This window comes from Amphiprion ocellaris, chromosome 11 (genome assembly GCF_022539595.1).
Source record: "Amphiprion ocellaris isolate individual 3 ecotype Okinawa chromosome 11, ASM2253959v1, whole genome shotgun sequence".
Lineage (NCBI taxonomy): Eukaryota > Metazoa > Chordata > Actinopteri > Pomacentridae > Amphiprion > Amphiprion ocellaris.
This window is the reverse complement of record NC_072776.1, coordinates 11,238,718-11,252,508: the sequence shown is the minus strand read 5'-3', so window position 1 is coordinate 11,252,508 and position 13,791 is coordinate 11,238,718. Positions and strand designations below refer to the sequence as shown.

Genomic DNA, 13,791 nt, shown 5'->3' with positions numbered 1-13,791 from the left:
CTTTAGTCCACAAAACGTTATGTCTCGGCTGTCTGAAGTAGGTGAGGAGCAACACCAAAACAGTCCAAACGCTGGTTTCCAGAGGGTTAGATGAGTATTTATTTGAAAGAGGAAGTTTACAACAACACAACATGTGAGGGGGTTAAAAGCAAATGGGTGTTAGTAAAATGAAAATAAATAAACAGAACTAAAAGTGAACTTCACGTTGACATTAATGGGCATTCCAACCAGGAACAAAGTAAAAGATAATCAATACGAAAAAAATACCTCTTCCTGTTCACCTCTTAAAACCCAAAGACACACCGCAGTAGTTCCCTAAACTAAAACTTCCAATGGGTTCCCTGTTTTCCTTTCTGACCAATTCAAAGGTCCCTCTCTATCTCCCCACACATCCACCAACCACTGGAACACATCTCCAAAGTTCTGCCGGGCCAGCTCAGCTTCCCCTCAGAAGAAGTGCCACCACCTGACAGATGAAGGAACCATTTGAGAGGTAGCTGGCATCGTGATTGGACTGTACTTTGGTCTGTTCCAATCCAGCTTCAGCTCCAGAGACGGCAGGCGGGACGAGTCAACGGAGGCCGGGTGGACGAAGTCATGCAGCTGAGTACAATCCAGAAAACAACAGAGGAGGAGTGCAGGGCCAGAACAGAGTAGCATGGTATGTCTCTTAGAAAACATCATAGTATAGCCTTTGGTATGAAAAAACACCATCATATACATCGTATATTGTACAAATAACAAGTCAAAGGAAAAGAGACATACATTGTAGAATTGTAGTAATTGTGGGCTGACTGATTTACTGATTATCAGTATTTTATTTTTTACTGATTTACGGTAATAAATACATTTAAAAATGGCACTACTTTGGCTCTGAACCTTTATCTACCTGTGGTCGCTCTGTCTTCTGGAGTGATTTGATTGGTTATACGTCACAAATAAAACTCCTTTAACTTAACATCTGTAAACAAAACAAAAACGTATCAATAAAGTTTTCTGTTAGTTTGTTCTTCTAAGTTTAACTTCAAGATTTTAAATACTTTCATTTACTGCAAATGAATATCTACTCCAAATGTCTCACTAATAATCATTATCAGCCTTAAAAACCCACAAAACACCCCTCTATACTTGACCACACTTAGTACAGTCCGGTTCCCCCTTCTATAAATCTGCTTGGAATCTTCCACTTCCTGTTTGTCAAAGTGGCCTTCTATCTGGGCAGGTTTTGTTGGAGCTCATGCAGCAAACATTTTGGGTAACTGCACTTTAATATGGATGGATGACACTGAATTAGAGTCTGTTTTAATGAGACTGAGTTAAGATATGTAGCTCTGTCATTAAATTGTAAATTATTTCTCAGATTTCACAGAGAAAAGTCTGAAATGTTTGCTAGGTTAGCATCCCACATGTTCTTTGGCTCAGCTAAAGCTAACTCTCTCCAACTTCTGGATCTCTTGAGTTGCTTGTTGTTAAAATATCTTGCTAGAGGTGCTGAAGCTCCAAAAGTCTGAGATGTTTGTTCAAAATAAGCTCATTCTCAAGTCTTATTTGAACTGTCCTCTTTTGTTTGAACTTTCCCTAAACTTAAGTGTTAATGACAGAGCAGCACATCCAGACTCAGTCTCATTTATGTTGAGATTAAACTTCAGTGTCATTCATTGATGTTAAAGTGCAGTTTTTCCAATGTTTGTTGCACATGCTCCCGACCAAACCAGTTCAGGTGGAAGACGATGTGAAGAGAAAGCTCCAGAGGATGAATATCACACATTTACATTGGAAATAAATGTCCTTTAATTAGACATTGTCATGCAAAAGTTGGATTTCCCTTTAATGATTTTCAAATCTTTGTTGAGTGTTTTGTTGATGTTGGTTTCTAAATGTTTTCTAACACTCGGCCCCAAAGATTAAAACCTTTTACGGCTCACAAGCTGCAACAGTTCACACATAATCAACTATCTTTCTGACTAAACTAAGATAAAAAGTGAAAAACTGCCTGATTCCTGCATCATGAATGTAAATCTTTTTTATTTTTATGACAGTAAATTGCATATATTTGGGTTTGACATTTTATTAACTAAAACAAGAAATAGTGGAGAAAACAATCAACAGATTAATGGACAAAGAAAATGTGTTTTCCAACATATATGGCTGAATTACTCCAACATTACAAGATACATACAATTTGAATTCAATTTTATTTATATAACGCCAACTACAGGTCAAATTGTCTCAAGACACTTTATTTTTATATTTTTTTGTCATATTTAAAATATGACAAAGTAAGAAATTTAAACCTCTTGACTAATCCAATTTATTATTTGGTTTTTAAGAGACTATTCGACAATTAAAATAACTTTCTCCACTAAAACTAATAAACATGAGGTCAAATAGAAGGAAGAGTTTTAAATACTGCAGTCCCACGACGACAAGAATAAAGTTTGTCAACAAAAACTAAATCTGCTGGTGGATTCCATTAAAGTCCTAATGAATGATAATAAAGTGTGATACTAAAGGTTTGTGGTGCTAAAAATCTCAAAGTGAAGATATGAAGTTGAACATCTGGATGGAGGTTGATAAAAGTTTCTCTCCCTTCATTTCTCTGGTGCGACTCCATGGATTTTATGGATGGTGGTTAAAGACCTGCTCTTCTAGTCGTCTTCCTTCTAGTCGCTGTAAAAAGTCAGTCCATCCTGGCCGACTTCAACACCTCTTCATGACAACTTGTTCTGCCTCCGACCTGGTGGAAACTCCAGAAACTCGGGAAAAACCCGTGGAGACTCGAAGAACTCGTCGGGCGGGGGAAGGTGTGGTGGGTGGTAAGGGGAGGTGGGGGAGTAGAGGGGGGAGGCCGCCACCCACCTCCCCGCCTACTCTCCGCCCTGACTCCACCCAGACTCCGCCTTGGCTCCACCCATGTGGTCACTTGAAGAACTACGATGCCAAAGGGACGACGAAATTATTTCTTTTTATCTGATCTGTAGCTCAGTGAGTTAAGGATTTGCCTATGGAGCTGCAGGTCGCTGGTTCAAGACCAGACCCTTCTTAAATATTATCAAAATTCTGACAAAGACAAAGAAAGAAAAGTGCCAGTGGCGGGTCTTGAACCTGTGACCTTCCAGTTGGTAGTCTATCCTCTTATCCTCCTGAGCTACTCGCTCAGATACTAATTCTTCTTTTTTTTGCGCATTTATCATCTATTTTTTGTCGTTTTCGAGTTTTTTTTTCACTCGAGTCGCGACTCGACCGTTTTTCTCAGGAGGTTGGACTTCAGCCTTTGTGCTGGAGGGTTGAACCCTCAGTTCCAAGACTTTCCAAGCCTCCACACCTCCCGAGTCCTCAGGACCTGAGCTTTCAGACAGTGTGAGGGCTGAAATTTTCTAAGTCCCACAGTAGTTCTCTGTTAGATTTAACTTTCAGACAGTCCAAGGACTGATATCCTCTAAGTTCCTGAGTAGTTCTCTGTTAGTTTGAACCTTCAGACAGTCTGAGGACTGAAATCTTCTAAGTTCCTGAGTACTTCTCTGTTTGTTTGAACCTTTCGACAGTCTGAGGACTGAAAACCTATAAATTCTTGAGTACTTCTCTGTTAGTTTGAACCTTTAGACAGTCTGAGGACTGAAGTTTTAAAAGTTTCTCAGTACTTCTCTGTTAGTTTGAACTTTCTGGTTAACAGAAGCCATAAAACTTGTGACCATGAGTCTTGATTTCACATTTTGACCATCCATCTGAGTTCTTCTCAGACCTTCACCTGTGGGTTTTTTAGAAATCCTCAACAAACTTTGATTCTCTTCACTGAACAGTAAAGTTTGTGGAGATCAGAAGGTAACATTAGTTTGATAAATGCCTTCAACTACTAGTAGACTTTATCTGGAAAGCAGTTTTCTGAAATGAGTTCTTAGTAAATCTGTTCACAATCAAACCAAGAACATAGAAAGAGGAAATGTTTGAAGAAACAACTTGATGTTTTCATTTCAGACTAGAAAACGCTTTAAGACGTTTATGTTTTTGCTCTTTTTCATCGTTTTATTGTCTCTTCTGTTTAATTTGATCTTCTAAAGTTTAACTGGTGTCTTTTCAAATGTTTTGTCTTTAGTTTGATTCTTCTTAAATGTTTAGTTTTACTCTTTTCTCACCTTTTATTCTTTTCTAATGTCTCATTTTGAAATGTTTTGTCTTTTTAATGTTTAATTGTTGTTTTTTCAAATGTTTTATTGGCTTGTTTGAAAAATTCCTTTTTCTTTCCCAGTGTTTAATTTTTTGATTAAATCTATAAGGATTTTCTTTTTAAATGTTTTACCACCTTTTAATGTTTCATTTTCTTTTTAAATGCTTCATTGTATTTTCTGTTTAATTCCTATTTAAAGTTTTATTGTCTTTAAGAATTAATTTTCGAATTAAACATTTAATTTTTTAATTAAATGGTTTGTCTTTTTAAAGGTTTAATAATCTAATTAAATGTTTTGTATTTTAAAAAAAATGTTTAATATTCTTCTTGTTTAATTGTATTTTTTAAATGTTTAATGATCTAAAATATTTGATCTTTAATGTTTAATATTTTTGTTTAAAAACATTTGTTTAATTTCATAATTACATGTTTTGTATCTTCCATTTAATTATCTAATATTTTTTCTCTTTAATATAATTTAATTGTATTTAATGTTTAATTTTCTTGTTAAAAGTTTTATTGTATTAAATGTTTTTTCCTTTGATTTAATTGCTTTTTTAAATGCAATTTATTTCTTTAATCTTTTTTTGTCAAGATTTTAACCCCAACCTTAAAAATGAAATAAACCCTTAAATCACAATGAAAATACTTCTGTTGTCACAATCATGAGTTAGTCAATTATTCACTTTATCAATTCAACTTTATTTGTTTAGACCCTGTCACAGATGACAAAACTAAACAAAGACAAAAAACTACACTAAAACTATGATTAAAACTCAAAAACATATTTAAAAAAAAGATTTAACATGGTAATAAAATATGTTGTGTCCAGGGGATGAAGGGAGTTTATTGAAGTCTTCTTGGGCTCACATGGTAAATCATTTAAAATCTAAACTTGATATTCAGTCTAAGGAAACTGGAAACTGCAGAGCGACAGAAGAACCAACAATATCTCCTGTTTTCTCCTTTAATGAGTCGACTCTTCTTGTGCTTTCAGACCGAAGAACTACAGACTCTTCACAACCTGCTCAAACTCTTGGTACAGGACCTCACCACACGGGTCAAGAAGGTTTCTGTCTCATTTCTTCTCTGAAGCTCACCTTCTCCTGCTCAAACTGCTGACAAATGTTTCTGCTGCTCTAAAGTCTGGTCTCCAGAACTTCCTAAAAACTCTCAAAGTCTCTTCTGCTGCAGGTTGCTTTGTAGAACTGTTGCAGAAAACCTCACTAAACCACATGGAGGGGCCTCAAGATAGTCGTCCAAATGAAACCGTACAAAAACCAAACTAGCACAACCCAAACGCTAAAGTCTCCTGCAGCCTACCAGAGAACCTCTGAGAACAGAGAATCAGGACAGGAACTCTTACCTTCTGGACAACCAACGTTGGTTCTCAAACAAGTATACAGAATGTGTCTGACCAAAAACCTCTGAAAACTCACTACAGCCAAGATAAAGACACAACTCAGCTGCACCAAATCCACTAATCAATGCACACATTAGCACCATGTGCTAACTGTGGCTAAAGAACCACATTTACCAAGACAACTATCCAGTACAAAGCCCTAAAACACACCAAGAAACACATTAAAGACGATTTTACTGCTGGAAGCTGCAAGCCAACGCCTAAAGAACAAACTAAAGCAATGGAGCCAAACCCAATTCAGTGGTGGAGAGAAGCAGAGGAAATGTTTGTCTGCAGCTAAATAAAGCAGGAAGACACTGAGCTGCTCAGGTGTTCCTGATAACACCAAGCAGCCACCTGGACAGCCAATAGGAACACAGCTTACTGGAAGTCCAGAGGGCTGGCTTAGTGAAGGAAATTTAGTTTAAAGTTGAAGCAGAAAGTTAATAAAGAAAGTTGAAAACCACCTTCTGATCCCTGAAATCTCTGAGTTTTCACACAAAGAACGCCTGAACATGTCAAACTGGTTCCATCATTGTAAAAACGTCATAGTATGGTGTGTTGCTCAAAAACATTATGACCCGGCTGTCTAGGGTTGCTGAGGAGCAACACAAAAACAGGACAAACGCTGGTTTCCAGGGGGTTAGGAGGATATTTATTTGAAAGAGGAAGTTTACAACACAACATGTGAGCAGAAAAATCACAAAGTCTGTCTTTAGTTCAGCTGAAAATATTAGTTTTTGTCTTTTTTATTGACCAAACTTTTCAGGAAGTTGATGAAGAATAATTAAAGCTCTCATGTAGAAGTCCAACTTATTTTGGATCCTTGTGGACAGTTTAATCTTAGCGTCTGTAAAGCTGTTGAGTTTTTAGAGTCACATGGATTGTTTTGACATTTAATAACCGAGTCCTGAAATAAAATTACAGTTGTGGATTTCTGTCATTTAGTCTGGACAGCATAAATCTCAAACGTCATTGTTATGCACCCGTCTAGGGGGAAGGTGCATAGCATAATGTTTGTTGAAAAAAAAAAAAAAAAGGTGGAATATTTTCCCAGTCCCCAAAAAACAATGAACAGGTTCTTAGAAAAAATACAAAAGATTTATTTACAATATTTTACAAATAAAACAGGCCACCACATGGGTTATTCATTCAAGCAACAAAAGAACTGGATACAAACTAAAGAGGCATTTTAGCACTCAAACGAAAGATCCTATCCAACAAAACCACAACTACTACAAAAAGAAACCTAAGTCTAACAAACAAAAACCACACTATCTTAATCTAAGAAGAAAAACGGGTATCAAGCAAAAGGTTGGAGTCTGGGAAAACAAAGGGTGCTGCTGTCAGTCTCCTCCATCACTGCCAGCCGCCAAGATTAAAAATGGTGAACAGCCAATCAGCGCTGGGTCCACCTTGCCACCATCGCCACCAGTAACAGCTCCTGCACACAAAGATTTACAGACAAACACAGAACACCCACTACAAACCAACAGGACGAAACAGACCACTTACACAGAAAACAAGGACGAGACAAAGATGCACACAAACACAGAGCACCCACTCCCAGACAACAAAACAGTTCAAAACTACAAACACAATATTACATAATACGGCCACAGCCGTAACAGTCATTATGAGGAGTCTGGATTGAGGTTTCTCACTTGATAATGATCAAAACATAAAATTTAGCTTGGTTTAAAGGAATGTTCCACCTTAAATCTTTGAATGGTGACCTAAAAGGTTGGTTTCAGAGAGTATTCCACCTACAAGGTCCTCACACATCCACCTTAAAGGAACATTCCACCAGAAATCCTTGGACATGCACCTAAAATGTTGGTTTAACCCAGTATTCCATCCAAAATCCTCAGAGACCTGAGGGGCTGGTTAAAAGGAATGTTCCACCTAAAACCTCAAATATAGACCTGAAAGGGTTGTTTAGTGGATGTTTGATGGTCTTCCTCTCTAGTGCCAGATGATTCATCCATGAATTCAGCAGCTACAGACTGAAATGAAGCTCATGCTGCCGTTATTGAATTCCTGTTCCAGATCAAATGTTCAGAGCTCACCTTGAATGCAGCCATCTGCTGTCTGATAGTTTTCCTCATTATAGTCTTCAATAAAGTCTTTTTCCTCATGTCAGGATGTGGTGAGACTCTTTCTCAGTCGCTGCAGACGTCCCTCATTGTGCAGCTCCAGAGAAGAAACAGAAAAACTGATCACTGCTTCAGCGTCACAAACGCTCTCCAGCATTGAGAGGGTTTTAGGAATTAATTCATTGTGTTGTGAACTTTGAAGGAGCAGAAACTTTACAGCTGCCAAAGATATGAGCTCCAATTCTGGATGTTTCAGGAAATGAAGTTCATCAAATGAACACTTGATTTTTGCCGATAACTCTCATTAAATTACTGAAGAAATCCAACATAAAAACCTGTAAACTCTCAGGCAGCTTTTGTTAAAGTTTGTCTATAATTCTATCATCATGTTCTGGAACCAGGACTCTGCAGAAGTTCCTTCAATCAGATACTTGTGTGTTTCTATTTAAGGCCTCAGGTTTGAATGTACAGCAGAGGATTAGAAAGGAGTGATTTTAATATTTAAATCAGATCAGTAAATGTTTCGAGTAAAAATGATTAAAATTTTGATTTAGATAGATTTGTCAAATAATATTGTAGAGTCTCACTTAAATATATCCAAATGAGTTCAGTGTATTTACATTTTATAGAATATTTGATTTCTTAATCTCAATACTGTAGGGTCTGACCCTAAATATTATAATAATGATGTCAATTTAAATAATATTTTAGTGCAGAGTCATAAACTTTAATCAGCTAAACTTACATTATAAATATCACTGCACAATCTTAACCTGAACATTCATATTATTGAGGTAAATTTACATAAATCATGATATTCTAGAGTCTTAACTGGAATATTTCTAACATTAATCTTTTTGTATTGTGCTGATAAACAACAATAACCCGACTTTCAGATAATATTTGTTGTCTGTGATTGTGAGACTAAATTCCTCCACATTCTGGAACTGGACTGCATTTCCCAAAATGAAACATGGACAGAATTTAACACTCATGTATCCATGGCAATGCTAACGTTTCTGCTTCTTACCAAAGTTCACAACACAAGTAAAGATTTTAATGTAAAACTTCAGGGATGACTGCTGACCATAAGTATTCTGATCAATACTTCATGATCAATATCAGGACAGATGTTACAACTCCAGCTGTTGCATTAGACTGCAGTTATTCACAGAGAAATTAAAACATCACATTCCTCATAAAAACTCGATGGGACTTTTATTAAATAAAGTGTTGGTGAATAAACAGTGTAAAAAGTGCAAAGCAGCTCCATTAAATCAGGAGATGTGAGACTTCCACAGCATGGATCACCATCTGCTGTGTTGATTCATAGCTGAATGTCAGAATGAACTGAGATAGAAAAGCTGCTTTGAGCTGCAACATTACGGTCTGACAATCCAACACCATCACAGTTTTCATCTGGTTGTTTTGCTCCAACATGCTGTGAAGTTCAGTTTTTACCTGAATCACTACAGAGATTCTATTTCCAACCAAGACTGGAATAAAAATTAGAATGTTATGAGGTTATTAATGCAACTAATTCTTTCAGATGGAAGGATTTACTTCTAAGTTCTAATTCAAGTTTCAGTTGGAGCACATTGCATTCACAAAGAAAAACAGCGAAACCTTCATAGTAACATTTAATAAACCTAAAGCTTCCCTGTTGGCTCATTGGTGGAGTTTGTTACTGAGCATCTGAACCTTAAATCCAGTGAGACGACCATCTTCAGTCGAGGCCAGTCAGAGAACTTCAAGACCTTCCATCAGCTGGACCAGATGTGGCATCATCTCCCTCTGAACATCTGGATGACAGGAGAAAAGACAGAAATCAAACACAGATCGCAGAAATACAATTTATTCACTTTCATCATTTTATAAAAGTAGCATGAACTTTATTAAAACTTGACATCAGTAATGAAAGTAAATGTTTTCATCTTGGGTTGAAGCTAAATTTAAAGTCAATTTTAATGACAGTTTATCCTGAGAGGAGTGAGAATGGAGCTTTTCTTTCCTTTTTAGAATATTCCCTCAAAATATTCTGTTTATTATTGGCTTTAGAAGCATTTTTCTTTACTTATTTATTTTTAGATACCTCAGACTGATGCACTTTGCTGGTTTGCAGATAATTTCATGTACAATGACAATAAAGATCTTCTATTATAACATATTTTGCTAAAACAAGAACTGCAAACCTTCTCAACCATCTCTCAGTCTGCAAAATTCCAACTGCTATAAAGAATTTTCTGATGTAGTTATTATTATAATCTTTACTGAACCAGCCCTGGAATTAATAAAAATCTGTATATGGATATGATTTTCTCTGATGGGACCACTATGGAAGCCGTAGTAACAATTAACTATCCTTTGAAGGGAAAGATTAGGTCTTCTTCAGGTGGATAAAAAAAAATGCTCTCCCTTAAAAAAAAAACTGCATACAATAAAGTAAATCTCTTCTGCACTGCACACATACTACACTTTTGTATAACTCTGGATGTCAGAGTAAAGGCAGACAGATCCACCGATCAGCCACAACATTCTGACCACTGACAGCTGAAGAGAACAACATCCATCATCTTGTTCTAATGCAACGTTCTGCTGGGAAACCTTGACATTCATGTGGATGTTTGACATGTACCACCACCTAAACACTGCAGGACAAACAACCCCCTAGTCTCCATGGCAACAGCAGTCCTTGATGCCAGCTGCCACCCTCAGCAGGACAAATTAAAACTGCTCAGGAGTGGTCCGAGGAACACGACAGAGCTAAGCTGTTCACCTGGGTTCCACACTCCCCACATCCAGATCTGATTGAGCATCTGTGGGATGGTCCAGGATCAGCCTGGTCTAGGTAGGACCCACCCTGCAACCCACAGGATCCACAGAATCCACAGGACATCCCCAGAGGTTCTGATGAACCACTGGGTCAGAGGAGTTTTAGCAGCATAAAGGGACCAACACAGTATTAGTCAGGTGGTCAGAATGTTATACTGTTATATTGTCATGCTGATTATATGATCAGTAAATGTTACCATCAATTATAACGTCCACATTGATCAGGAAAAAAACAACTATCAGTTCATTCAGAAACTGTGGGGTTAAACCTAAAAACACAGACCTCAACAGCAGTTTGTTTCAAAGCAGAACACCAGCAGGTTTTCACTAAAGAAGCTTTCAGAGCCACAATTAAATCACAGTTTTGTTCTCATTAAATTCAGAGTCAGCCAAAATAATTTACACACATCAGGAAAAGAACATTTTTTTTAAATAGATATTTCATTTGTATAAGTACTTCTACACATATAGATACCTCTTTCTAAGTTTGATCAAATCACGATAACTCTGTGTCCTGTTGTACGATGTTTTCCCAACAGATGGCGCTACCCTCATGAATGGAGCATCAACAAGTGACGTCTACAACACAACAGAAATGTCTGGAAGCCAGTGGCCACCACTTTGAGCACCTCTTGTAATTGTAGAGGCCAAAGATAACTTTTATTAATCTCGTGATGTCTGAATAAATTTGGTATTGAAATATTTATGTAAGTTTTTCTTTTCCTGATGTGTGTAAACATTATTTTGGCTGACTCTGTATAATGGGTTTCTGACAGGTCACCAGGCAACACCTTTTTATAATAATGACAAACATACCTGCATTCTACAGGAGTGATTTTCCTCATGTGCAGGTAAAGATGTGTGAGGAGCTTAGAGTGAGGAGCAGGAGTCATCCTCACTAATTCAGCTTCCACCTAGAAACAGAAAGACCACAAACAAACACACTGATATACTCTCAAACGTTCCAACCTCACAGCCTCAAAATATCTGTTTAGGAAGTGTTGTGTTTCTAAATTCTGCTGAAAGCATTGACAGACATTCTCTTACAAGGTTGTGTAAAAAGCAGCCTGTCCTCTGAGCTACTGAGAAATCTTCCTGAACAAAGTTTCTGCATGTAAATCAGCTCAACAAAAACTAAAGCTTCAGTCAGAGATAACAGGTATCGCAAATTATAAACAACTTTCTTTGTTAACTCAGACTTTCTGCTTCAACCTCACATAAAAAGGGGAGTTTAATTCATCAGGTGACTGAAAATGAACGGCTTGTGCAGTTCTAGATCCAAAAGTAGGATGTTTCATCTCATGTTTTACTACAAATACATGCATTAATAAATAAATACAACGGCTGGTTGTTAGTTTATTCACTATTAATGTCATTTTATATACTGGATTGAACTTGAGCAGTGGAAGAGAGAAGGAATTTAATGAAATTATGGAGATTCAGAGAGGTAATGTTGCGCAATGTTTACTTAAGCGTGGTTTAATTCAAACCAGCTGAATGTTAAACTTCAGTGCAGCTCAACGGGTTTCAGTTAACCTTAAAGTAAAATAACTTTTTTAAAAGCTAAGATACACAGCAGAGAAATACAGGTTGGGTCATTCTAATAATGAGGACAGCTGCGACAGCAACTAACACAGGTGTTCAGCAGTAAGTTAGCCACCTGTGTTGATTAGCCCGCTAGCTAACTTAGCCGCTTAGCTAACTAACGCGTCCGGACCAACTGCTCAAACACAACAAAACACAACTCTTTACAAGTCGCTGACTTAACGTACAACAAAACAACGCTACTGGTTGAAGTATTTATCTTCTTACCGTGTTTTACTCCAAAAACAAGGTCAACAGCAGCCAGAGATAGTGATGGTCCTCTGATACCCGAGGCTTCGACACATGCGCTGTAGCTCATGAAGCAAACGTATCGAGCCACTGTGCCGAGGCGTGGTTTGGTCACGTGACTCGTGACGTTTGAATCACTTCAGTGACGTTTGAAGCACTCAACTGCTTCGAATCACCTGATTGGTTCGGTTTGTTATGTGAATCACTCAGCGGGATCGAGTGTTCCGGGACAGGAGATCCCTATTTAGTGTTGTTCATTTGAATTGTTTTTCGCAGAATAGATTGTTTTTTTTGCTGTTGTTTTTGCTTTGAGAGTTAGTAGTATGTCAGATTTCGTATTTCGTAGAGAATAGATAGATAGATAGATAGATTATATATATATATATATATATATATATATATATATATATATATATATATATATATATATTTATTTATTTATATATTCCCAACTCACCACCCCCATGCTACAACACCTGGCACAGAACCTTGTCAGGTGCTTAGCTGACAGACTACAAACCAAAGAAAAAAACAGTTCACTGGCTGTTGCTACACTTGTGGCTCTGCAGTTCAAAACTTTTGGATTCACCAATCAGAGTGGCAGCCAGTGTGAAAGAACATTTAATAACAGAATGCACAACAATTAACATAAAGAATGCCAAGCAGTAGTCTTCTACGTCACAAGCACCACCACAGCCTCGTCCTCCATCACCAGCTGCACCTTCCACAGGTATTTTTTTTTCTCTTCTGAATAGGGAATGACTGACATTTCTGGTGATGATGATGATGATCTTCAATATTTTTTCAGTTCAACTGTGGAGCCTATTAGACGAAGACGCAAGTAGAGCCTGGCAAAGGCAAAGTGCCACAGCGAATGCAATTGTAGAAATAACGGCAGACCCACTGGCTTACTGGGCAACCCACAAAACTGTTTACCCAAACTTGTACAATGGAGCCAAACATTTCCTGTGTACCTCAGCCTCATCTGTGCCGTGTGAACAGGTTTTTTTTCTAAGACTGGGGAGATAGTGAGTAAAAGAAGGAACTGCTTGAGTCCCAAGCAATGTTCCCTGTAATTTTTCCTGAGTCTGAGCAAACACACAAACTCCCTGAGCGTCCCTTGGACCACTGTGAGCAACATCAGACGTGTGCACTGTGGTCACACCAGCATCACATCCATTCAAGTTACATGGTTCATTAAAAGAATCAAATTACAGCATTTACATTTCTGTTAAAACACTTTGTCAACAGGAGCCAGTTGAAGGCTGCAGTGATTTTAGTGACACTACAATGTATAAGAGTGAAGTTATTGAATATTTGTCTCTCTTTACTGTTGTAGCGGTTTTGCAAATTGCAGACGGACCCTGTTCACTCCATAGACACCAATGTTATTCCTGTAACTTGAAAGACAGCTACTTTTGATAAAACTGGGCTTGTAGCACATTGTCTGCCTTGCAACAATG

At 37.5% G+C, this 13,791-nt stretch overlaps 1 long non-coding RNA gene across 1 annotated transcript; it reads right to left on the bottom strand.

Moving 5' to 3' along the window:
- Nucleotides 1–6,646: 6,646 nt before the first annotated feature.
- On the bottom strand, nt 6,647–12,444 carry LOC129349962 (uncharacterized). Its single transcript, XR_008603134.1, has 3 exons — nt 12,308–12,444; nt 11,312–11,409; nt 6,647–9,465 (listed from the first exon to the last, which is right to left on the bottom strand). It is a non-coding gene; the product is annotated as an uncharacterized LOC129349962 (long non-coding RNA).
- Between the last annotated feature and the right edge of the window lie 1,347 nt (nt 12,445–13,791).